This window comes from Gallus gallus, chromosome 2, assembly GCF_016699485.2.
Source record: "Gallus gallus isolate bGalGal1 chromosome 2, bGalGal1.mat.broiler.GRCg7b, whole genome shotgun sequence".
Lineage (NCBI taxonomy): Eukaryota > Metazoa > Chordata > Aves > Galliformes > Phasianidae > Gallus > Gallus gallus.
Window position 1 is genome coordinate 67,629,694 of NC_052533.1, and position 27,641 is coordinate 67,657,334.

At 43.5% G+C, this 27,641-nt stretch overlaps 1 protein-coding gene across 2 annotated transcripts in view; it reads left to right on the forward strand.

Moving 5' to 3' along the window:
* BCL2 (BCL2, apoptosis regulator) overlaps positions 1–27,641 on the forward strand; it is a 90,031-nt gene that overhangs the window by 51,575 nt on the left and 10,815 nt on the right. The gene's annotated exons all lie outside the window — the stretch shown is intronic.

The following is a 27,641-nucleotide window of genomic DNA, read 5'->3' on the forward strand; positions in this document are numbered from 1 at the left end:
CCACACTTCCCTACTAATGTATCCTTGACTCTTTCAGGCTGCTTAAAATGGTTTCTGCTCTTTTCCTGTTAAGAAATTCAAGCTCCACCTGTGTTTAATTAGATACTGGATAACCTGGGTTGTTGTATTACGAACATTTAGGGCAGCAGTCTAGAAAAACCAATCAGTCCTAGGTCAAAGTGCAATAGCTCCAATTTTAAGCCAAGTGAAGCAATAGGAAGTGGGGAGACCTAACAAATCCAGAACATTCTTTTTTTAAAAAACAACACCAAAATCCTAAGCAAACCCTGCCGCTCAGACCTCCTGGCTCATAACACAGCACATTTGTCATGCCACAAAGAAACAAACACATAAAATGATCTTTCTCAAAGATGCATGAAAATTGTTAATTTGTCCAAAGTTTTCCATATCCCTTCATTCCTTTGTCTTCCACTCTTACTTCACGGCTTTAGGAATCAGAGCCTGTGTTTGTTTTACATGAAGCTTTAGATACACAAGTTGATTTCTGTTTTCAAAAGTAATGTATAAAGGAATTATTTTCCTTTAAATGTTCATTCTGGCTTTCGAAGAAAGGAAAGAAGGCGTATTGTTTATGCCTCTAAAGGAGCTGGTCCAGTGATAATTTGGCATTTCTGTAGCCTGAGGTCCCATGCAGGGCATGTAGAGATCTGGAGTTTGCCACTTACCCTGGTGAACGCTCATGTTAGAGGAGGGCAGGATTTGTAGGGAGAGGTAGCACCTTTCTCAAGTTGCTGTGGTAGTGCTGGATGTACTGGGTCTCCTCATTCTTCCTGGGTGAGGGCATTTGCTGCTGGATCACAGGGGTTGCTCCTCTGTCTCACTAAAGTAGCTGTGAGCTGAGGAAACCGCAGCAGGAGGAGCTTGCTACCTCATCATCTTGGGATAACCCATGATGCTGAGTTGTAAGCAAAGTGAAATAGTAGGCTGCTGTCCCTTCAGGCTGAGAAATGATCTCAGGTCTTCCCATAAGCTTACAGCATAGGGTGAGCCCAGAGCCTCTTGGTTAGATCAGAGGGGTAAGGAAGAGGAGTGTGCGGGCCTCTGGGTTTGTTTCCTAGGAGGAAAGTAATTGCTTCCAAATGCAGGAGTCTCAGTATCCCCAGGATGAAGGCATCACTCTGCAATCCCAACTTCACATGGCTGTTGCCTTGGAATGAGGACATGGTTTGTCTCCCACATTTCATCTGGGCTAGCTCAGCCAGCTGATTTCTCCCACATCTTTTCTTACACGTTTTGAACTCCTACTGCTTTGAGCAGAGGAGCACTGACATCCCATGTGGGCTTAGCTAGGTTCTACCCCAGTGGAGAAGTGCACATGGGGCTCTGGGCTGTCATTGCAAAACCTTTCAGCCTTCAGATACTAAAATGTATTACTCTTCCACCTCCCCAAACCAAACTGTCAGGCCAGTCCAGTGGCTATACCTAGGCTCCTACAGCATCTGCTAGGCTCTTCCTCCTCAGAAATGCCACAACCAAACTCTTTTGCCTTTGACTTTTTCCCCTGTAGATGTAGAGGGGCACGGTTACTCTGATGTAAACTCCAATGATGATAAACATCTTCATCTTCTTTCCAAGAGCTCCTCTGCCCCACATATGCTTCTCCTCAAGAACATCCTTTCCCTGCATAGACTTTGTGTGGCAGCAGAGCTTGTTAGCTCATGTGCACTTTGTAAATACCGGACTTTGGTTTTGCAACACGGACGAATAAAAGTTATCTGCTTATGACATGATACCTGCAGATGTACCTAAATACCTCCCAGCCTTCATTCCTTAGGGCTTTGCTGAGGCTGATGCAGTTCCTCTGCCATTGAACTTACCACAGTGCGGTTTTGAGTGACTTCTGCTATGAGAAGAAAAGGAGGTCTTGCATTGCCACCTGCACACTGCCCGGGAGAGAGCTGGCTGGAGGGCAGTTACATGTGTTTCTGATCTGTGGGGAAGAGTACACTTCTCCTTAGGTCTGTATAGGCTGGGGATATAGCAGCTGTTAACTCATCTACACTACTTGCCTGCATATTGTGCATATGTGGGGCAGCTGTACAAGCTCCAGGCTAGCTGTGGGTTCAGAAACACGAGCAGATCAGGACAGAGATGTTCACCACTGATGTCCTGGAGCAAGGCTCCATTATCAGCATGGTGCTGCTGCCCTGGGCAACCTCACGTGTGGCTCCCAAATGCGAGGCATCCCCTCTGGGTAAGCCTCATTTTGGGCACTGCAGGGCATAAAGCTGTTAGAGAGTGTCGAATGGAGGATTACAAAGATGGTGAAGAGTCTGGAGGGCAAGGGGTATGAGGTGCAGCTGAGGTCTCCTTTTAGTTTGTATGTTTTATCACTGCCTCTGTCTCTCTCTTTTAAGTAGAAATATCCTTCTGTCTAGCCTAATAGTTTTAGGCGGGTTTTTTGTTGTTGTTGTTGTTGTTTTTGTTCTGAACTTCCCTGTGGAATTGTGGATATCTTTTTATAAAAACATATTTTGGTACTTCTGTTGCTAATGCACGTTGCCTTCAAGCTTCAAGCTTTGAGTTTGTGTCATACATTTCCTTGGTTGGTGCATCATTCTGTCTGATCCTAATAAGGTCATCTTTGTGCACAGCCACCTGCTAATTCTTAAGGCTGTAAACTCTTTTTGTCCGTCCAAGTGAGATCAGTACTTATCTCAAGTGTGCTGAGTGCATGACTATCTAAGGTATTTTTGAATGACCACATAAGATATCCAGTAAATATCTCCAAGGCTGAAGTCACCACTGATGGTAATTCCTCTTTCTATGCGTTACAAACAGATGGCTAAGGAGATGTTCCATTCACTGGTAAAATTTGTTCTGTAACAGATGCCTGCCAGCTGCCATTCCCTGCCCTGCTGCGTGATTTTATAGAGCTAACAAGATTAAGAAACTGTTGAAATCGATTTTTGCTTCTAAATACAGCAGATCTGATTCTGAAAGTGCTCAGAGGGCTCCATCTCAGGTGGTGCGAACTGGCACATCTCCAGCAGAAGTCGGTGGAGTTGAACCACTTCACCTCGGCCATAGCCCTGCATTGAAGAGCAGCTCTCATGCACCAGAGCATCATCACAAAGAAATGAGCAGAAGTTTCCAGAATAGAACAGCAGAGCAAAAGTGGGAAGAGGGGCGAGTTTGGGACTCTTTAAAAACTACCCTTAAGTATTACCAGCCATTCAAAACTGCTGATGCTTCATGCAACACACCGTACACTGAAAACTCCATTACATCAGCTAGCTTACTGCTTAGCCTTGGCAGAAGGTTGTCTTGCAGCCTTCAAACTTGCTCATGGCTGAATCAACGCTTCCCACCTGTAGCCACCGAGGGAGTGCTGCGAAACCTCCCGGGCTGAAATTGTTCTGATAAAAATCTAGAGTGAACTCAGTATGAAACTGTGGAAGAACGCAGACGTGTATTTTGAGAATTCATGGTTAGGCTTTGAACAATCAGATGAGTATTAAGGGAGGAAAAAAAATGCAGTAGTTTAAAAATAACAAATCTACTGCATGGCAGCCATAAAAGGAAATTTGAAGGAAAGGAACAGAAAATCGTGCCAGACTAACGCATTAGGAACAGCAGTTGATACGGCATGTACAAATGACAACATCTATATCTCTTTTCTCTCCCAAATGCATGAAGGAAGCTTACAGAAGCATCCAGAGCACGCTGTTGAAACTGTCAGCACAGTGTTAGCCACATCTTTTTGTCACTGTAAGCTTTGGCCGAATGCTACTTCTACTGCTAATGTCTGTGACCAAGTTTTAAACTCAGGTCAGAGCTTCGGCAGTGCTTATTTGAACAAGCCAACATAAAGCATCACAGGCTCCTCAGATGCACCTGCAACCTGGCAGATTTGAATAGTGAAAAAGGTGACATTCAGTGTGACCCTTCCTTCCCCACTGCTCTTACAGCTTCTTTCTTCTAAGCTGGTGTTTGAACCTCTACCACCTTCCTAGTCTTGTACCTACTATGCTTAGTTCTCTGCATCCATCCCACCAGGGTCACCGGGATCCCATCAGCACCATTACTTCCCTCTCTTCTGCTTTGTAAAGGAACGAGGTGGCAGGGCTGGGTGTTGGCAGCATCCCCCAGCTAGCTGGATACAGTCACAGTTTCTCAAACATCCTCTTCCCTGGGAAGCCCCACTCTGAGGTCTGCAGTAGATTGAGCTAATCACCAAAGAGTTCAAGCCTGCCACAAATGTCCCCTGCCATTACCACCCTCAGCTCCAGCCCATCTTAAATCACTGCTTGCCTGCTATTTGTATCAAAAGTCCTTTGTGAGGAACACAGTTGCTCTTCTGTAGCTGATCTACACCCATCAGGTCATCAGCTGCTTACTAATTTTCTCTCTTAGTTTTCAATTCTTTTCTTAAAAAAAGAAAAAAAAAGAAAAAAAAAGAAAGAAAAGGGATATGAAGTCATGATATAAATAAGGACCCTCATACATCTAACTTAATTATACAGAGGAGCCTTGTTATGCTTGATGTGATTTTCAGTGTCAGCTCCTCACCTGGGACTTTGAGAGAAGGTTGCACTCTGCAGTATAGGTATCTCTGCAAGTTATGGCAGCTGTATTCAGACACACACATACATAAAAAAACAAAAACAAAACAAAACAAAAACAAATCAAAACACAGAACAAAATGCTTTCTTTTCCTAAGTCCACAGGATGATCTTTGAATTACACAGCCTTTCCTGAAGGTGACTTTGAAAGCCACCTCCCTCACTCCAGCTGCCAGGTCCCTGTGCGTGGCACACAACTGCGGCAGTCCCTGGGGAGCTTTGTCCCAGCCAAGACATGAAGAGCCCCATCTAATGGGGTCACCAGCTGCTAATGAAGTTGCATGTTCATCAGCTGCAGCTACAGCCCTCAAGGGAATCTCCCCCACCACCCCTGCTTTGGGAGGCGTGCTTTACTGTGGCGCAGCAGCTCGGAGGACCTACGAGTGCTGCTGGAGGCAATCTGTTGTGGGGGCTTTTTTCTCCCTCCCTTCCTCCTTCCCCAGTCAGGTTCTTCCTTCATTTCCAAATTGAATTGAGCAGAATTTTAATTTTGGTGCCTATGTCAATTTGTCTGCTGGAGCCAAACGAGAGGGGAGTTATTCCGCTTTCTTCCTCCTGTGGAGGATCAAACAACAAATCTGTATAAAGAATTCCTTATGGAGCAACCTAAAAGGAAGGTTATGATTTTTCAAAGCAGTAGCCTTGTAAACCAAGCGTCTCTGCTGAATTTATGGAGCAGGAGCTCGTTAGGAATAATGATCTAAAACCTGACTGAAATCTCTGCAGCTTTTCTGACTTACACCAGATGAAGATCTGATCCGTCCACCTAGTTTTACATCCAGACACACACTTTTGTGGTGCAGACATAATTTCCTCTGCGTGCTTTGCTCTGTGACAAGCAACATTTATTGGGCTTTGTATGGCTCAGCATGAGCTTATAACAATTTTCTCTATGGCATTTATTTTGCTCTAAGTGATGTATATTGTGGCGATGTTGCTGGTGCTTTATTCAAAGCTCCTGTTCACTCCTTGCTGAAGCGTGAGTGTGACATCTTGGGAGAAATAACTTCCACTTGCTCAGTGCTCATCTATCATGTTGACTTTATTTCTGTCAAAGCATACGGAGAGCAAACAATTTCCTACCGCTCTGTGCTTTTCAGCTAAACGCCTTTTCCAAGAGGCTTGGTGAAATGCTTGTGTCATGGAAAAAAAGCAGAATCCAGCTACGCACAAATTAAAGCAAGAGGTGCAGCGAATCAGGCGTAATTGAGCACTTAACAGGTTCAGACTAGCCTGAGCTTACGTGAACTGAACCGCTGAACCCATCCAAGCTGAACAAATGCAGAGCGTTTGGGATATGCAGGTAAAACACACTTCAGCGTGGTGTTCTCTGTCTGCAAGCAGTAACATGACAACTTGGGCAGCCCCACAAACAGCCTGGGCAGAGGAACTTGCTTGAACTCTCTGTTTCTCTGAATAGGGTTTGCCCTTTTGCCTCTGCAGATGCAACTAAGGATGATGCTGGGCTCTTCTCCTTTTTTCTCAAGCATTTGTCTTGGGATGTGAGAGTCTAGGGATGCTCTTGGGGTTTCAGGTGAGGCAGAAGGACAGCGGGTGACTTGGTCCTCTCCACAGGATCTTTACTCTTGCATGTCTCTGATATCTGTCAAGCCACGTACTATTTTTTTCCTATCTAAAGATCCAGTGCATCAAAACCAGTGTGAGGAGCGCCCCAGAAATCTCCACATCGCTGGAAACAGTTCCTCTAAAGCTAGGCATTAGGCTTTGCTAACCAGATGGCGTTGCTACCACCCTATTGCAGCTGTTGAGCACTCTACAGGACTTTGTGCTGGAAAATATTTTTTTCTTTTTTACCTAGGGGAAAAACCTGCACACAGTGTTACATTCTGATAGCTGACATGTGCCTGTCCTAGGTGATCACAAGACTATTTGTATCATTATTATGTCTAGAGTTAATTTAGGAGTCTTTGAAGCAAATGTTAGAGGAAAAAGAAGTACTTGATTTCCATTTAAGCTCATGATTATTACAGTATCCTTGGCTCTTGGGGGCGAAGCAGGGACATTGTAGCTCATCATTTCCTGGATTGTAGGGATCTATCTGTTGACTTACACTTTGCTAAAATGTAAGCAGCATTGACAATTGTTCTTGACCATTGGCTGCTTCTCTCTGGTACCAGTCCAAATGTTAGGGTTGCAAAGCACTGAGAATAATGCCTGCAACTTTCATAATGCAACTGCATTATCATTGGGCTGGTCTTCACAGAGAGCTGGCCAAGGGCAGTCATGACTGCCTTCAAGGCATATTCCCATGGGTAGTGATTCCCCAGATGCCTTGTTTCCTCAGGAAGCCATTTTGTTTGGCTGGTGGTAGCTGTGTTGGACACCACTACAAACTGAGTTGGACTGGGCGAGAGATGTGGGATCATTCTCTTCCAGTGCCTAATTTTAAATGTTTTTTGTTTTTTGTTTTTAATGGGAAAGCTTCAACAGAAGAGAGATCCACTTATACAGGGATATTTTCCTACAGAGTAGTCTTGTAGGGGGAATGAACCTTGGTTCTTATCAGAATGTGAGTGGTAGCACAAGGATAGTAAACATCTTCTCTTTGTAAGGCCTGATCCTAACAGCGATCTGTGTGGATGCATGGGTCTTCCAGTAGGCCTACACATCTGCTCCAGCTGTTGAAGTGTTCAGCGTTACCCATTGGAGGCAACTGGAAAGTCTTCCCATGAGATGGGTGGGAGGTGTGCCTCAGGCCAAAACACCACTCAAAATCTGGTGGACTCAGTGGATGAAAACCCAAGTCAAAATCACAGCTGAACGATTGGCCTAGGCTATCAATAAAGCTTTTTATAAATTGTTTTTAAGGAAACTGGGTAGACAGAGGCACCTGTCATTGTGCCTCGCACATCAGCCCTTGGATGCAGGCTGACTGGCATTTTGCTGGTGGGTAACAGTGCGGTGTGCGCTGCCAGCAGGAACATTTGGACAAGCACGGATGTTGGTAGTTTCTTTTTCCCCATGAGCATTTTGATAAGATTTTCTGTAAAATTTGATTAGCAACAGCCTTTTTATAATGTGTAATTGGTGAATTTCCAATGCTAAATGCATCGTCTTACAAACACACACTGAAAGGAGGGTAATAGACTGTTATACCCGAGACAGGTAAGCTCGTAGGCTGAATTTCATGTTTATCTATGAGAAAAAAATCCCCTCAAAACTAAATGGGTCTCAAAATACTCTTCTGTAGATTTTGGTTTTGCACTGCATTCTGAATTTGACACAGCAGAAAAATTTTCTGCTAAAGATAGAGGGGATTTTATATAGACTGACTTGCACTTTTTGTCCTCTGTGTGTACGTGTTTATATATTACATAGCCGAGAGAAGACGAGGATGAAACATGTCTGGTTTAGGTTTGTAATAAGCTCAAGCACAAATGTAGCCAGAGGAGACTTTGGCCATGTATTCTGCAGATGCAGGTAGAGTCTCATTTCCAGTTTGTTCTGTAAACAGCCCCTTTTTTTCCATTATTTAAAACTGCTCAGCTGCTTCCCTGTAAGAAAACAGCAGAGGCAATTGAATACAGCCTTCATCATGTAAGTGGCTCTTCTCTCAAAGGCTGCTTCATATTCGATGCCATTCTAGGTTTTTTTCCTCATGGCCCCATCCAGAAGTTCCAGATAATGAGCGCTGGAATCATTGCGTGTGCCAAAAAAAAAAAAAAAAAGGTGCAGTATATAGTGCACTGTTATTAAATTACACATCAATATTTACATACCCTTTAATGTCACATTATGTTCAGTTAAGCTGTTGGGCTTTTTTTTTTTTTTTTTTTTTTTTTTTTTTTTTTTTTTTTTTGCTGCTGCTTTGCTCTAATCTTCATTTGGCCATTTCAAGCATGACTGACACCTTTTGAGTTATTTTTAAACTTCCAGCATCTCCTTAGTAAGGACAGTGTGTGTAATGGGGCAGGTGGCTGAGCCGGGCTCAGCGGATTCATTTGCTGGGGAGGCTTAGGACTTTCCGGCTGTATCTCCGTGTTTGAGTTTCCGAATAATGCCTCCGCGTTATCCGCACTGTACGCCGGCTCCATGGTTACAGCGGTGTCGATTAACAGCGGTGCAGAAGAGAAGGACTCGGCCTGAAGCAGCTAACACGGGCATTTCTATTTTCCACTCTTGTAATCTTTACACCACTGAGAGCTGACAAAGACGTGGGTTGCCACGTATCCTTGTCACACCTTATCTAAATATATCGACCGGTTCCTCCAAAGCCTTATCTGTTTGCTCAGCAGGGACTCTCTTTCATTCACGCCGAGGCTGCAGGGGAGCTGAATGGGCACTGCAGGACGAGGCAGACCCAGGGGCTGCGTAAAGCAGGGCTTTATAAGCCCAGTAAAAGAACGTTTCCAAGAGTAAAGATCCCAAGCAACAGAAGGATTATACTCATGCAGTATTACTTTTCATGCGGAACACATCTGGATCTGCTAGTCTTTATGTTGAGCTACCTTTATTAGCATGGACCTGTGCTGTGTTAGGGTCCCCGAGGGCAGGTACACCCAGCCTGTCAGGATCAGGTGCCCACAAGAGGCACCAGTGCTGCACTGGGGCAAGGCAGGAGAAGGGTCTGTTACCTCACCAGTGGCCTCTGTGCAGTCCCAAATGCCATCCTTGCACCCAGCACATATAGCTGTGCCTTGGCCTCAGCTGAGCTGAGCTCCTGACTTCAGCAGTACTGCCCTAGGCAGGGAAGTGGCAGGGCATCAGAACCCGGACAGCCTCTGCTGTGTGCACAGCTTGACAATATTTACTTGTAGATGCAACCTTGGACTAAATGCTGATCAGTGAGCGCAGCCCTTACAGCGTGTGGGAGCAACCTTGCTTGGGCCAGTTTTAGCAAACTTGGCATCATGAAGAGGTTAACAAATTCTTTTGTACAGAAGAGCTGGATTCAATAAAGCGTTTCTGGGGCAAGCTACCATCGCCTGCCATACTGCAGTACGTCAAGCAGACCCTTTTTTTCTTTTCATTTCTTTCTTCTTCCCCTTTTAATTTTAAATTGATTGCAGCTGACTGCCTGTAATGCTGTTAACAATGGCACTTCTCTCCCTACGATAATGAAACATTTAAAATAGATAAAGCCAACATGAGGCTAATAAAAGTTTGCCCCCAACCTCATTCCTGTAGGGCAGATTTCCCCACTCTTAGCATTTGAAGTAGCAGGCGCCTATGAATCTGAATGTAATTGACTTTTACACGCTATTACTCATCAGGGTAACTCCAACCTGGTGTCACTGGAGGCATGTGCTGGGTCTCACACATGCTTTGCATGGCCAGGCAGTAGCGGAGTGATGCAGAGCTGCAGTCACTGGGTGGGAACACGGAGACTCAGCCTGCTGGGCAGGACAGCCTTGGAGTAGCCCCAACACAACAAAGCCAGGAAAATGGGAAGGCTCCAGGTTTGGCATTCAGCATCTTGCCCAGTAGGAGTCCTGTGCGTTCCTGTTGGTGAGCAGAGAGATGGAGCGAACCACCAGGTTCCCTCTTCACGTTTCCCTTCTATATTGCTTGAGCAGCTTGGCTTAGGGGTCTCCATGAAGTTCTCTGTGAGATCAGGGGTTTGATTCCTCATGTCATCTGAGTGCTGGTCTTTCTGTACATATTGAGACACATGACTTGTGTATGGAGAACATTAATGTAGTCCTTGCAAACATCATGATTTCCAGGGTGCTAGAAAAGCTTTATGTTTTACAGAAGCAGATGTGCTTGAAGGTGATTTCTATCCTGAGCTGTTTCTTCACAACTCTTGTGCTTTTCCACAATACAGGCTAATGTCTTCTTCAAACCATCAGTTTAAGACAAAGTGCTCATTGCAGAATGCAAGTCTCTCTTTAGCTTCAGCAGCTTTAGCATTAGGCTCTGTGTTGCTCTGTATACATGCATCTACACAAGGCCTTTTATTTTGCTTTTCATTCAGAACTGTTTCACAGCCTGTGTCAGTGCGGTGACACAGAGGAGCACCTCTCCCCCTGCTATCTCCCTGGGGCTGGATGGCTTGGGATCGTGTGCTCTAGCAGTCATGCCCAGCCATGTGTGCCACTCAATGTTCCCTGCCTCTCCTACCCAAAACTCCCATCACTAACAGAACTGCGGCCAGCACTGTTTTTATTTACACCTCTAGAAGGCCAGGACTGTTTTTATTTACAAATCTAGAACTAGGGTTGCTCACCACCAGTGTTTACCAACTATACATTCCAGCCCAAGCACGAATGACTCATCTTCACATTGCTCATAGAAAATAAAAAAAGGTTTAAAATACCCACAAAATTTGCTTACTCTTCAGGTGTAGCCCCCGGAAGGGTGAGGGCAGCTTCCGCCGTATTCTGGTTGGAAACATTGCTTACACGATGGCTGGAAAGTCAGGCAGTCCCTAGTCGTGGCGATATGCAAAACTGAGGAGAGCGGCGTGAGGTCAAATCCTGGGTACATTTTAGGAAAAATGCTGGAATGTGCAAAGTGTTCTTGAATTCAAGAGCCTTTTCTTGAAGTACAGCCTGACAATGCTATGTGGGGTTCATAGAATCAACCAGGTCTTTATCCACACAAATGCTAAGTTGGGTTATTGCCTTGTCGTGCACTGGCGGCTGTCTACAGGCTGCCAGAGATGGCCATTTGGCTCCGAGCAATGTGCGCGGAAGTATCCCAGAGGTGAATCCCAAAATACCCATCTTGCTTTGGTGTGCCGCTGCCCTTCTTTCCATTTATGCACAATGACTCACATGCTTTCAATGACAAAAATTTATCAGAAGAACGCCGAGTGATTTATTGTTGTGGGATGGGACACGATGTTGTTTAAGAGCAACAAACAGTAACAACATTTAGACTCAGTATTGCCAAGGGAGCCTGAGGCGGTGCTTGCTTGCTAAATTGGGTAAAATGCAGGGATTTCACCAAATGCAAATGACAATGAACAATATGTATGACTCAATATATCCGCTATGCTTTCAATGTGCAGTCGGGGGGTGTTAGAGCTGACCTTTTAAAGTGATACTTTTCAAACCACATTGTTATGATTATCAAAGTGTTCGTTTTAGACTACAATATTTGGAGCTACTCCCATTAATATTCTCGTGTAGTGTTTGAAGGCTGTTCCCCCTCCATCTGTAATAGAGCTCTTCCAACCAGCCCCAGGAGTGCCATCCTTCTTTTCCTACCTCTAACTGGTGAATGAAATTTGCCATCAGTTCTCAGAGCTTGACGCGCACCTCTGGAATACTTCAAGTCACGTACGGGCTTAACAAAAATAAGTGTGATAGTGATTTTGTGAGTCCTTCCTGTGTGCCAGAAATAGTCTCCAAGAACATGGCAAGAACTTTGCTCTTTAGCCTCTGTTTCCTTCTATCTGAAAGCCATCGGTGGCATCGGTGGTTGTTTGGAACAGATCCCAACACTGCAGCAGGGACTGACTCTGGTTTTGCAACGCCCTAAGAAAAGCTACACGTTAAATTACTAAATCCAAGCATACAGAGGTACAAAAAAAAAAAAAAAAAAAAAAAAAAAAGACTTGAATGACATAGTGCTGATGGGCCTATGTGGTACTTCTTACCCAGCCGAACACAGCAGCTTTCTGTGGTGTCTCCATTGTGGTCAACCCCGGCCAGCAGGTCTGACAGGCAATGGTTTTGCTGGGATGCACTTCCTCCAACAGCAAAGCCAAAAACTTAACAGGAACAAAGATCAAAAGGAAGGCGTACAGAGCAATGTGGCTGCATGGCAGTTCTCCTTACAATCAATAGATTGGGATACGCTCCTGCATGGGGCCAGCACTACCACCCCGTCCCCAAGCGGGGCCCTGCTGGCGTCACTTCCAGACAGCCGCGCGTCTGGCAGAGGTTGGGCTGCCCACAGTTCAGGTGCAGCTTTGGTGAAGCACGAGCTGTGGCGGTCACATACTGCATCGGGGAAGAGTTAAGGGCGAAAAAATGGCGCAGTGCTTTATCGCACTGAGGATGCCTTGTTTTGATGGTGGAGGTCAGGCACAGCCGTGGGAATTCCCCAAACTGGTTTATTTGTAGATTTGTTCAGACAGTTTCTTTCCTTCTTTCTTTCTTTCTTTTTTTTTTTTTCTTTCTTTTTTTTTTTCTTTTTTTTTTTTTTTTTTTGACAAGTCGGCCTTTTTTTAATGATAATCTCATCTTGAAACTTGAGAGGAAGGGAATTGTATGGGTGAGCAGCTAATATCAGTGAGTTCTGGAAACTCCCTTTTCACGATCTCTCTCATCTCGCAGCTGTACTTTTTGATGCTTTCATTGCACTAAAAAGTTATTTGACGATACTGCCAATAAAATAACTGAATCCTTTCCAGTAAAACGAGCTTTAGCTCAGAGTGAGTTTGAGAAAACCAGTACTAAATAATATTGATATTTGTGACTTCCTGGTACAGACAATGGGACTTTGATATAATACATTATAAAGAAAAAAAAACATCAGAGGTGCTAGGATCGGAGAAGGCAAAGCTATTTTCTTTTTCTTTGCTGATCACGTTGATGGTGTACCTATAGCATTTAGCGACTGATAGATACAAGCAACTCACTGTAAACACTGGTTTAAAATTACTTTAAAAAATCTCTCTTTCCACAAAGCAATATATTTACTGATTTAAATCATACCCATCTGGACATGTTTATCAAAATCAGTCCTTGTCTCCTATAAGCCATTTGCTGCCATTGCCACCCACTGGTCAGGGACAAATAACCGTCTTGTTACTGACCCAGATCAACAAATATCCTGATTAAACAGACATATCTTGCTGTCCTTTGGCTTCCTTATTGCAGCGTCTTGCCTTTAATGCAAAATCTGACAGAATTTTTATACTGATTGTATCTTAGCAGCAAAAGTCATCATCCAAGAGAGGGGTGAGGGGAAAGGATCATGTCTGACAGACCATGAACTCTGACCTGGTAGCTTCAGTCTTCCACCGTCTCTTTAAATGCGCTGTGTAAAACAAAAAAGGATACCTTCCCTTCATGTTTCTGTAATACAAGGCACAGTTTTGGCAATGTATAATTAATGAAACTGAATTACAGACTGCAGGGAGCTATTTTCCTCACATAAGGGTCAGCATAGATGGGAATACTTTGGATTTAATATTAAATTACTACAGAATCATAATAACTAACCTTATTAATCCCTCCTCATTTTCTTAAGAGTATCACAGAAAGAAATACTGCAGCAATTGCAGCTTAACTTTGGAATCCATCTCTGTTTTAATCACAGCCCTTTATGCACGGTGATTTTGTGTGCTATTTTCTAACAACCGTATTAACAATTAATTTTATTAATCGCATCTGTTGTTTTTTCCTGGTTTACCACTTTCCTTCACAAATGAAAGACTGACGTAAAACTGGTATAAAATTCTTCTTAAGGGAGTTGCTCTTCGCTTAGATACCCGTGAACAAAAGGTAAAGGCAGGACCTTGCATTTCTCTTTCCTGCGTCTTTTGGTGCCACCAGGTGCATACCCTCAATGCTGAGATGACAGCCTTCTCTGCAAATGGTTAATCGGAGCCAAATAAAGGCAATAACGTTTTGTTCTCTGCATCGTTAGTAAGGGGGAAGGAGGAGGAGGACGTAGGAGAACAAATGCATCTTTTGTTTTTAAGTTCCTTGGAACAATTCTGCCAGGCAGCTCTTTTTCCCTCTGTTTCATTTTTCTTTGTTATTTTCCTATCTAATTAAAATTCTACAATGCTGTCATGAAATTGTTGTCCGTTTAAGGTCACAAACAGCTTCTGTCCTAATGAAATATGAATTGCATTAGTTAATTGAATTGTGCACTTATTGTGTGTTGTGAATGGACTGAGCACCCTTTTAATATATACTGAGCGTTCTATCAGTCTGGAGAATGTGTGAACATTTAAAATGTTGCTATCATTCTTTGCCTCACTCTGGGAAATTTAATCGACAATAGTTTTAAGAAATGTTTGTGAAGGACAGGGACTGTAAGGTCTCACACAGGCAATTGTTAGCTGGGATGAGATCGGTTCTTCAGTGATCTGGGGTCAGGTCACAGTCCCAGGCGGAAGCTCGAATAAACCAGTATTATTCGTGATGGCTCTGTGATATTTGCAAAGATAGGAAGAATAAGATATTTGCAAAGAAGGAAGATTAACAAAACATCTGCGGCTACTTGCAGCAGCAGGCTTTTTGGTCAGGTGAACCTCATAATGGAAACCCTCCATGGGCTTTCCAAGACAGACCTCTCCCAGCATTTGCCTGCTCTCTTTGCTGATATTACTCACACCCCTGCTAACACAACAAGCGTAGCTCTGGGGTCTTCTTCACAGATGGTGAGAGAGTTTTCTTTGAACTCTGGCTAAGTTCAGTTTAGCTTATTGAAGACCTGACCAAAGCCAAATGAAAACTGGGGAGCTCTTTCTGTTGACATCAAATCTGTGGAGGAAACAAATGCATAAGGAAAGTGCGGGCTCTAGCACTCAGCTCTCAGCCTTTACAATGCCTAAGATGGATATATTGCATCTATAAGCACTCCGTGTTCAGCTCTACTATAACCAACCAGACCATTTCAGTGCATGGTCATTAGCTGGGAAAACAGTGACACAGTAATTTCTTTACAGGGACCTTGATTTTTCACTTGTTCAATGTATTAAGCAATAAACACATGTAGACACAGTTTTACAAAGATAAGTATATGTAAGTACATATATCTCTAATACTTAGTCTAAATATTTATTTACATGGAAAAGTATATATGGATTCTGCGTAATACTTACATAATATAATGGATCAGAATGTAGTAACTTCTAGTTACTCTTTAACTTGACAGGTGTTGAGTGATATCTATTGTTCTGTCAAATAATGCCTCCCTCAACTTGAAATGATATTTAATTTAACAGCAAGCTGAAAGAAAAGATAAGCAGTGTTCAGATTGAAGAGTAGTTGAGAAATTTCTTTTCATTATTATTTTACATGCAAAAATCATGAGAGATGCAAATGTAAATGGAAGTCCTTATTTTATTGGAGCAAACTAATGCAGGAATATGAAACCACCAAAGACGTTTGCTGTGCTATATAACTTGCAGAAGAAAATACGATGCCCCTTTTTGCCATACTAACAGAGAAATTGATACATATCATTAATCTAAGCAGGCATGGACAGCATCTTTGCATGGGACTTCCCAGGTCTGTGCACATGCAGAGAAAACAGTAATTTCCCAGTGTGGGAGCTAATCTACAGCTGCAGTAACACTCACCTTCCAGGAACACTCCTCCACATGCCTCAGTCAAGCATTTTATGACCACCATCCCCAGATGATGAACCGAGATACAGAGATTACGTGGGGCATTCACACTCGGGTGTGTAGGTGAGGACTTTCCCTATACAGTCAACAGAGGGAGAAGTTTCTCCAGAAGGCAGCTGGGGATACCCACGTTAGGCTCCTTCTTCTCTGGAACAGCCTCACCTTCTGGAAGAGTATCTCACTCTCGGTCATTATATTCAGTGAACGTGAGGAGACCTTCCTGTGGGTGTAGTTGTTGCATTGCAGAAGTGCTTGAAGCAAGTGAACCCCTGCAGTTCCTCTAACACAGGCAGACCTGCCAAGGATAAGGATAAGGAAATTCCCACTTAGAATCATAGATTGGAAAAGACCTCTAAGGTTATCAAGTCCAACCACTGACCCACCCTCACCATGCCCACTATGCCACGTCCCCAAGTGCCGCTGTCACTCAGTTCTCCTTTTGTGCTTTGAATTTTCTGTATCTACCACAGTACCAACAGCTCTCCCTGAGCCCCTGGTTAATATCACTACCCGCATGAAAAGCTTCAAGAGGTGAGCAAGAAGGAGTGGGCGTCTGCAAGGGTTGTGTGAGGTGCACCCTGACAGAGTGACAGTAGTGGGCAAGTGACTGAGAGTGAAAGTGGTGGGCTGGGGCTTGAGAGGTGATCAGTAGTAGTTGGTTAGTGGTCTGAAAGGAAAGGAGTGAAAGTGCTAGCATAGGGAGGAAGGGAGCTGGGGAGGCACTGCCGACTGTGAGAAAGACAACAGCATGCTACCCCTGGCACACTGCAGACACAGTTCTGTGCACCCATTTTCTAGTCTCTGAAAATATTTCATGTCATTAAAAATACACACATACATCTATCTAAAAATACATAATAGAGTGGTGTGGAACTGAGAAGGAGAGGAAATGAAGGCGATTCAAGGAAGTCTGAAAAGCAAAAATAAATGGAGGAGTCCTTGGGAGAGTAGAATGCAAGCAAAAGGCTGATGTAGCCTTGTAGACTTCAACATGGCTTTGTTATTTTCTGTAGCACCATCACACGCAGCCAGGCAGTCTAGGGCCCCGATCCTATGGATGACCTCCATGAAGGCACCAGCACCTGGCAAAGACTCACACAGCCTTCCCCTCTAACCTTGGGCCCACAGGATCTGGCTGCCCCTCCAAGGCCTGGTGGAGCCCTATCTACCCCAGTGTCCTTAATTGATGCCATTGGCCAGGCTGCCCAGGGGACACTGGTGGCACTGGGGCGTTCTGCCCACATGTTATCTCTGCAGCCACTGGTAACCACTGACCCCACACTGTGCAGGGAGGACTCTCTAGATGGCCTCCAGCTATAGATGTCCATCAGTCATCTACAACTGGCCAAAAAAGTGAAGGCAGACACATGTGAATAGTAGCGTTTTATGCCCTGGCACAGGCTGAAGGTCCATTAGCAGGCTGTTGAGCTTTATTTTCAAATAAATAAAGAGCATAGCTATCTTTTTTTCTTAATATAGTCTCTTTTTTTAACTTCCAGCATTCTTTTTTTTTTTTTTTTTTTTAAATACTAAATAGTAATATTTGTCTTCTGGATAAAAAGACATACTGTATTTTTTTTTCTTAAGGGTAAAATGTTGCTTATTTTTAAAATTACTGTATGAATCTTAACTGAGGGATTCATGGGTTTTGTCTCAGCCAGAGCCATTTTTAGTCAAATGGACACTAAAAAGTTTGGAAAATCCTCTTTAAACATCAAGGAACACAAACTTCCCCTGTCCAGCCAATACACAAGTATTAATATTTGCCTTCTTCACAAAAATCGTGATCCATCCAGCACAGGCTGTACCCACAATGTACTCACAAGAGGCAGATGTAGAGTAATCTCTTTCCCAGACTCTCCTCTGCCCTGCATAGTCCTCATGAAGAACTCACGCTAATCCCAGGAATTCAGAGATTGATGAAATCCTTCAAGCAGAAGGCTCTCAATTTTTATGATTTTGGATTAACTGTTACAAGGTTTTGTTCACTGTAGAACTAATTTAATATTCTCTGAATCTTGCTAAACTCACTGTCTCAGCATCTCGTAACAACGAATCTGATGGTCTAATTGTGGATCCTGTGCAAAAATACTTAGTCTTACCAGCCTTGAACTTTTCTCATTCCTTTATGTAACTGAAATACCTCTTTTTCTTGCATGAGGACTGGGAGTGTGGAGGTTCCATATCTATGTTCACTCTCCCTGTAACCCATTATTTGCTGGACCCCTTGTTCAGTTATTTGGTTACTTACTAATAGGACCAGTTCCAGTTCCCTCTCTCTTCCCACTGAAAAGTTTTTTCTGTTCTCACCATCTCATTTCTCCATTCTGGTCCCCGTTAAATAAACAGGGCAGGAAATGCAAACATGATTTTTCAGGAAAAAATTTTAATGTCCCAACAGTTCTTAATTTCACGATTATCAGTGCAATGATTATTAATGTGGAATACTAGAATTTTTGAATTGGGATCATGAGTTTATCTTCCCTTGTCTCCATTCAAACTGTAGCTTCGAAATGTTTTACTTGGTCCAGAACTTTCAAAGGCTGGCACCTAACTATCCTCAGACAATCAAAAGAGGAAAACCAGTCTGTTCGTTTAAGTGCCTGCTCATGTGTTTAGGAATCTAACTTGAAAGATTATTTTTTGAAGATTGAAGGAAATGAGATAGATACATTACAGTGAGAACGAGAAAGAAGTCTCTTGGGAAATGCTGCTACTGACCATTTTTTTGCACATCCAAAAGCTCGCTTTTTAGTTATTTTTAATTATTTTAATTAAAGAGGGGCAGACAAAAACGATAGCAATTCTTATTTTGACTAGGGAGCTGCTTAAAATATGTTACCTTCTGTTAAGGATCTTAGATCTCATAATGCTTTTGCTTCTTCACTTTCAAATATTCTGAAATGTCTGTGAGAAACTGAGGAAGCTCAGAGGATGAACATCATGTAGGAGTGGAGGGTGGTCCTTAGATACAGCCTGGCCAAGGCTTTGTTTTAAGAAGCCAGAGCCAAGGGTTAGATCACCTTCCTGAAGATGCTATCACAGAAGATGGTTTCCCATCGGTCAGAATGAGACCAGCAAGGCAAACACCCCCAGTCGTCCCATGGAATGCAGTCAAAAGAAGAGGAACTTGGCTTAGAACAGGAGACTGTCTGGGAACTAATTTAATTTGACTAGATAGATGGACAAACTCTAGGTCCAAGACAGCTCTTTGACTAAGTCGTTCTTAGTTTCGTATGCAAGCCTGGCACAGCAGCAGGAGTTCTGCACTTCTGAGTATGGCCAAAAAGATTGTGTGAGATGGCATTTTACTTTGAGAGATAATGAGGAAACCTGGGGAAGGGAGAGCCTAGAAAATGGAGAGAATCAGAACAGAAGTAGACGTGGCAAATAAGCCAGAAGTTATGAGGATCTGGGGAACATATTAGTCAGATATGTCTATTATTAAAGACATCTGTGTATATGGCAGCATCTTGTGAATTCAGAGAACGTGATGCCAATTATGATCATCAGAGAGTCGTAATTTTGGTAAAAGCATAAAAGGGAATTCAGTAAAACTGGGAAGGTATTGGATGTAAGAGTTGAGTAAGTGTAAGTATTTAAACAAATTTAACAAGCTTAAAAGCAAAAGAACAATCGGAGTATTTGCCGTGGCGGATGATTTCAATTATAAGGGGCAGTAGGGAAATATAGTACTACAACATTATATTGACCTTATATTGACCTACAAAGTGTTCAGGAAGGAAAGACTGGTCCATAGAAGCAGAGGAGATACTGCTGCAGGGAAGGATAGCATAGCATAAGCACTACTTAGATGAGCTTTAAGAGACAAGCACTACACAACTGAATCTCCAAAGACAAAGAAATTTGAAACTAGAAATTCAGAAGCATTTTAACAACTTTACGAAAGACATTAGCAGGTCTTTGTTGATAATCTCCAACTTAAGAAAAGGAAACAGAGTGAGCAATGTAGAACTCTGACTGCTAACAAAAGTATAGTAACTTGAACTTTGGTTACTCCCCTATGCTTGATCAAACAGATCAGGAGGAACACATATTGGAAGAGATTTCTTGCGCAACATCATCTTGGAAAAGTGAAACCCAAAAGGAAAAAAGTAGTCTTAACTCCGATATTATTCACAATCTGATAATAGCTGGCTCAGTAAGTCTTACTGTCCAGATGGACCACAAGGCTACTTCAGTAGAGCAGCTCTTACGTTCGTGGATCAAAACTTTCATCTCTTCAAGGTGGTATTGCTTCACATCTAAAACAAACAAACAAAAAAAAACTGCTACATAAGGGCATACTTTACTCTCTAAGAAATAAAACAAAGAGCAACTTCATCTTTCTCCTTCTGAATCTACTCTTAAAAAATGACCAGAGAAGAAGGACTTTAGAAGCTGTTCCCTCACCAAGAAGACTGAAAACCTCCAGAGAGATCATATGGCTCAGGCTACCAGCTTCACAGTAAAGCTTACCACTTGTGTTTCACCTTCTGTATGCTGGGTATTCACTGAGTGGGCTGAACTACAGCTATACAGTGCCCAGCTGTTCCTGCTTCCCAACAGGGTATTTTGCCGGCTTCGCAGCAAACCAGCTACAACTGGTGTTGGCACCAAGCCTGATTTCAAACACTTCTGCCCAACTCTGCCTCCTTTTATAGGATCATTATTGCAGTTTAGCTTTATCCTAGATGCAAAATGTGCGTTGCAGCCTCACAGAGCACTAAGCAGGGCTATTCTTCACGTTAAATTCCCATCTGTGTCAGAACACAACTTTGAAGAGTCCCACTAGAACTATGCAGCCTCACACTGCATGTGACTTTGCAATTACATTCACCTAAGTTGCACTCAGCATTGTGGCATCCAGCTGCAGTTAAAACCTGCTGGGATCACAGCTTAAGCATGATTAGCTGGCACAATGACAACCTCGTGTTTGTACTAAGTTCGACTCTATAGAGCAATATATCAGCATGAAAAGGTGTAACTTCTGTATGCATGCATGCTTTGCAGAAACCGTGCAAAGCAATACCGCGTGCATGGAAATGAATAGTAAAAACAGGTTATGAAGGAAGGAAGGTCACATAGGCATAGAAGGAAGGAATCATAGAATCACTGAATTGTTTGTGTTGGAAGGGATGGCCCTTAGAGGCCATCTAGTCCAACTCCCCTGCAGTGAACACCTACAATGAGATCAGGTTGCTCAGAGCCCCATCCACCCTGTCCTTGAGTGTCTCCAGGGATGGGGCATCCACCACATCTCTGGACAGCCTGTTCCAGTACTTCACCACCCCTACTGTAAAAAACTTCCTCTTTATGTCCAATCAAAATCTCCCCTCTTTTAGTTTGAAAACATTTCCACTTCTCCAATCACAACAAACCCTGCAAAAGAGAATGTCCCCTTCCTTCTTATAGTCCCACTTTAGATACTAAAAGGTCACTATAAGGTCACCCCGGAGCCTTCTTTTCTCCAGACTGCACAACCTCAGCTCTCAATCTGTTCTCATGGGGAACAAGGAATCACATGAGGAGTAGCTGAAGAAACACATGAAAAGTGAGTACCTGGACAAAGAATGCAAAAAAAAACACCAAACCAACCCAGGATATGAAAAGGTTGCAATTTAAGAGGTCCAATTTAGGAGTGGATATCAGTGACAAAGATGATAAAAGCAGTATACCAGGTGAAGCAGGCATGACAGGAGCCCATTTAACACCCCATGGTTATTACAGACATATAGGATGTCCACTTGGATGGGATAGAAGTTCAGTAAAAAGTGTGCAACGGAACAGTACATTTTTTTGAAACAAATGCCACCTGTAGCCTATGCTTTAAATGCTTCTTTTTTCTGCATTTCAAGCATGTTAACAGTTTAACGTATGATAATATTATTGGTGACACTGGGAACACTGGGCTTTGGTGAATCAGTCGATTTGTTTCATCTTTAACTAATGTGAACCTTTAATCCTCTTGCTTGTGCAAAATCTTCTTCCTTCAGGTCAAAGTATTAAATAGTCTCAAGAAGTAAATAAGGAAAAAAATACCAGAAACCCCGTGGGGAACATTTAAATTAAAGTTATCTAATAGTCAAATCAACTTAATACTATGATCATAGGCTCAGCTCAGCTTCTTTCACTGACTCCCACCACCTCTGCGAATAAAGCTGTGGGAATAAGCAGACAAAACAAAGAAGGGATTTTAGATTACTTTTAGTTTCTTGTTGCTCCACGTGATTGCTTTTTATTTTAGCTGCTGTCGTTATACACAGACAGGAACTTTTGAAACACAGATTTGCAAAAACAAACGCACAGCCCGAAACATGGGCCTGCAAAATCTTCCCCATTTTTCAGGCCTTGTTTGCACTGCACACTATGCCCATACTGGTTCAGCATCTGACTTCTTTTAGGTATATAAACTATGGTGCAAATCCTTATGTAGGCAAAATCTTGCTGATATAAGTGTCTTCTACCAGCACAACATATTTCAGTTAATGACTCAGAATACTCTTTGATATCAGTATAAGTTGTTCATCCTGAGGGGGGAGGACTGCTTCTTTACAGTTAAAATGTAGATAAGTTCTGAACTTTTCTCTTCCTTTACTGGGGCTTAAATCAGTCAAACCTATATCTAGTATTTCTCATCCAGAAATAACACAGCTTCTTTTCATCACCTTTTTGACTGTTGGTCCTTTTCTGCGTTCCTGCTTTGATTATATGCTCACCAGAAAGGAGTGTATTTGAAACCCCCTTGAAAGCAGAAGTTCTGTTTCAAGCAACAGTAACCGCAGGATCAAATGCCTCCGATCTTAAAAGAAAGAAAACTGATTCAAAAGCTTGAAGCTAACAAATGGCTTGCAGTTGTCCAAACCACCAGTATTTAATATTGAGGAAGCAATGCTTTTCTGGCCTCCAGTGATGCATCTCCTAGACAGGCAGGCACACAACAAAATGAAGTCTTAATGCCGTGAGCTCCTTGAGACTGCTGCAATAACATTCTGGCAGACTGGGCTCCCTTGGCTCTTATACTTGCAGCAATTTGAATGTCTCTTTCGGTTTAGCGTGATGCTTGGCAAGTTTCCCAATCTTACATTATCTGGGAAAGGAAGACAAGAGAAGCTGGTACGTTGGGGGAGCCTTTGAAGATGCTTCTTTGCCGTTTGTTCATAGCAAAACAGTTGGCTGCAGGTAGGAGTAGTGTTTGGCCAGCAGCTTAGCTTGAAAAGGGTTCAACTGAGTTGCATCCAGGCACCAAGATGCTCAGATACCACAGCAATGTGTGTGGTACAAGAACCTAGATAGAAGAAGATTAGATAGACAATCAGACAGAATTTTGCATGTGATTTCCTGGGTTTGTCTAAACTTATAGCAACAACAGTTAATTATAGGAGATTGTGAAGGCAGCTCCCGGCGTGGGTTATGTCACTTATATGCTGGATTCCAGCCATACCTTGCCAGCTGAGGGTTGCCACTGTGGCAGGAAGCTTCTCCTGTTGCAAAGCTGGTGGAAAGAGTCCTGGTGCCTTCCCGCTCTGGGACAGGAGCAGCAGACATCTGTGATGGAAGGCTTGACGAAGAAAAAGGAGGATGACCTTTATAGCTGAGCTGTGATGCAGAGAGGGTCTAGATGGACACAGTTCATCACCTGAAGAGAGACAGGCACAGGACGTGTGGCACACAGGAGTTATTTGTGGTTAATCCTCCAGATAACTGCAATACCGACTTCCAGATCTGGTCCTTCTCACTCTACCGCACACGAATCCCTCAGCTCTTTGCAACCACTTCCTCTGGCACTTCAGTGAGGGCGGATGAATGCTTTAATGAAATTCTTGAGGCTACGTGGAAGTGCCTGGGCAAGAGAGCCTGGCCTTCCAGCAGCAGCTGCTTGGGCAGGAGTCACTGCGCACATTGCTACACAGAGAAGGCAGCGCTGTAAGTCTTTGTGCACAAATGAAGCCAGCAATTCTTTCTGATAGATGAGCTGTGTCTAAGCAGTAGTTGCACGACTTTTACAGCAGGAATAGTTAGCCTGCCCACAGTACTGTTCTTATGCACCTATAGTACTTGCATCCATACACCTGCCCCTGGGCCGGCTTGTTTGGCGTGAGGTTGGCTCCCACTTTCTCTCCTTAGAACTGCATTCTGGCACAGAGGCCCACCTGCATGTAGAAGTTTTCAGAAAATCAAATGGCTAGGTTTTGGACCTTAGAGCCATTTTGATCTGCAGCTTCCAATTGGTGAAGTCGTATTTATTTTAGAAAGTGGGAAAGCTTTCAAGCACTGATTTCATAGGTAATGCATTCTTCTTTTCTTTTCTTTTCTTTTTTCTTTTTTTTTTTTTTTATTTGGCTGATATTCGTGATTTTGTTTCTTAGTCTTTCCTTTGAGTATCTGAACTTTAGCATGACATTTCTGCTCCCTTGGAAACACCAACGCACCAAGTAATTACCAGTCTTTCCTGCCTAAGTGAAAGGCCTTCTGCTTCCTAGCGGTGTTAGTTCAAGGTCACAACAACAGATTTAAATACTTCATGAATTTGCATCTGACTTGCTGTCCACAGAACTTGTTCATTAAGAGATCCAATTTCCATTGGCATTCTCCCTTTCAAAGTTCGTCAACAGGAAATAGAAATGCTCAGCTCTTTGTGAATGATCTGCAAGGACATGCAGGCATTAAAAAAAAAAGAAAAGAAAAGCAGTTAACCAAATCCTTTAGTTTCTGTTTTGAATGACTGGCCATAGGAATGCAGGCTGAGCTGTATTTCAGCTGTTCCCAAGGATGTGTATGTGTAACTTGTTGATAGCGGTGCTTCAGGCTCCAGTGACAGCAGTGTGACCGCCCTCGTGTCTGTCATCCTGCAGCAGCACAGCCTCTGACTCCTCTCAGGAGCACCAGGCTCCGAAGGAAACCGCGAGGGACCTGTTGTTTCAGAGGGCTGGCATTCTAGATTGCCTCAGCCCTCACCCTCAGCTGCCAATGCTGCGAGGTTGTAAGGAGCAGCATGTGACTTGCTCCAGCGATTAATGTGAGCATCTAGTACACGGGAGAGCTGAGACTTCTGCCCTGCAAGACCTGCAGGAGATCCGATTGATAGCAGCAAAGCTCAGGAACACCAGCTTACTTCATTGAGAACTACACATCACCACCAAAAGAAAAGAAGAGCCCACTACAGCCTTAGCTTTCAGCATTAAGTTTTTAAAACCTCACTGGTGCCCAAGGTACATCTCTTTCACAGTAAAAATGACTTTGACACAGATCAATGCTGAACATCTGGTTAAAATAAATTACAATCTTATTTTGCAAGTAATAGTTCCTTGGGTCCACCTGATGAAGTCTGGCCAGCTTAACTATCTCGTGGGGAAAAAAATCACATTGGTAATCTGCAGAGATAACTTTTTTGGCACGGTTCCCCTTCCCACTAGGTAGACTTATGTAGACTCAACACCGGCTAGCGGAGTCCCTCTGTCGGTGCAGCTCACGTCGTCTGGGAGGTACTTCAACCATGCTGGAGCCTCCTTTGATGGTAATAAGCCTTGTCTCCATCAAGGGATTTGGCCAGAACAGTGACACTGGCACAGTCTCCGTTGTATGAAATGACGCTATTCCTCCTGCTACCGATGTGTGACATTTTTCAAAGCTTTCCACTGGGAGGAAACACACGGACTTTGTGCCCTTTCATGTATCAGCTATACATCATTACCTTTTACAGAGGAATTAAAGCATGCGTAAGGGTAGGAGGTGTGTCTCTGTCAAACATCCCTACGGTACTTGCTTCTGGGTGGGAGGAAGGACTAGAAAGGAGGAAAGAGCAGGTGGGCCCTGGGAGAGGGAATTATTAGCACTTCCCCTGTGGGATGCCTGCTGTTGGTTTTGGAGGTGGAGGGACAGAGATTATTTGCATTTCATTGAGCCTTCTTATTTTGTTCTTGCATGGTGGCATTTGAATAAATCTAATGGTTGTAGGTAATGTGTTACAACTGTGTATGCAAATTAATTTAAGATCTGTTTTGAATAGCAAAACAAAGCCCTTCAATCTGTTTGTGAACCATATCCTCACACCTTGATTTTCCCTGTTCTTTTCACATGGTCCCTATTTGCTCTTACCTGGTAGTACTTGCCAGAGGGCTTTCTGGGTGAACAGTAAACTTGAAATTTTCCCAGCCCACCCTATGAGTGCCTGCCAGGTAAGGCAACTCATAAAGCTGTCTTGGGGTGACAGTAGGATTCAGTTCTCTGTGACAGGAGGTGACAGGCAGTTGACTTTGTCTAAATTTCCACTTTCCTCAATCTGCACAGCCTCTCCTAGCTCCTTTTCCTGCTTGGTCACCCATCACTGGTCTCCCAGGTCTTGTGGTTTTGTGGTGAACAGAATGGACAGGAGAAGTGGAATGGAGGCACTCGGATCAAAAAACAATCTCTTCTGAGACGATGCAGGCCAGGAACTTCCCATTGTGTTAATTCCCCATTACCACTTGGCTGTGACATGATGAAAGCATAGAGCAAGCCACTGAGAGGCTTTCAGGAGCAGCACAAAGTAGAGCAGCCCCACAAGGTGATCCAGCAATGCATCACACGCTGATGCCAGAGATCTTCTAACCCTTGTGTGCTGGGCGATGGCAGGGGCCTTACAGCTTGTTCCTACAGCACCTGCTGGGGCACAGCACACAAGGTGTAGGAAATGGCATGAGAAATCCATTACCAAAAAACTGTGCCTTGTCCTTTCCTCAAATAAGGCTTTCCCAGGTGAGCAAAAATGATCTGGGCTGCTAATGAAGTGCTGCTCGCCAAAGAAAACACATGCACAAATTCATATTTTCCACATGGCCCCTGGTAGAAGCTACCTGCCCACTAAAGCCTACAGCATTCTTTATATTGCTCAAGCTTTTTATTATTGTTATTATTATTATTTTGTACTTATTTGTTAAATTGCAGATATATCATAAGATTACTTTCTCGTCAGATAACCTTCGCTGTTTCTTTCCCGTCGTAAATCAACTGATTGTCACAAGATCTAAAAAAAAAACCAGCAAAAGCCTGCTTTGAGCCATGTGAGGAATGCGTGGCATTTCTGAAGACGGTGCCAGTGGCTTTGCCTGAACTTTTACCAGAGGTTCTGCAGCAATGCAGTGTTGGCCAGCATGGGGCCGGAGTGCTATGGCCGCAGCAACGCTTCTGTTTGCTGTTCTCAAGGCGGAGCACAAGGCAGGCAAGCCAAGGGGCCTGGGGATCAGAACTCTGTGTTTAGACAGCAGACAGGGGATCAAGTATTTCCCTAAGAGATGTTAAAACAAGCAGCAGGGAAAATGCATGACTGGTCCCTCGTGGCTCAGCCGATGGCACAACCTGCTCAGACTAGTTCGATTCCACCCTCCACATTCACACGCGCTGCCTGTCCTGGCAGAGACCACTCTGAGTGAACCCTGCCTTGGCAAACCGTTGCTCCTTCTGTCTTTCTTTTCCCTGTTTACCTCGGCTAATACCTGTGCCTTGAGTCCTTTCACGGCACAGCAGGATAAATTTATTAAACAAAGCCCTCCGTTGCCGAAGTGGTGGGCTGCTGACAAAAGCTGTGCCAAAGCACTTTGAGCATTTCTACAAGCAGCTACTTTCAGTTCCCATTTCTCAGACTGTTACATGATTTAACTCTTTTGCTGCATCCTGAGAGTGACAGATGCTGGCAGCTGGAGCATGTGGGGAACATAATGGTGCGCACGTGTACGTATTTCCCTTTATCAACAAAATACCTGCCAGAACCAAGTTTTCAAATTTGGGCTTTTAAA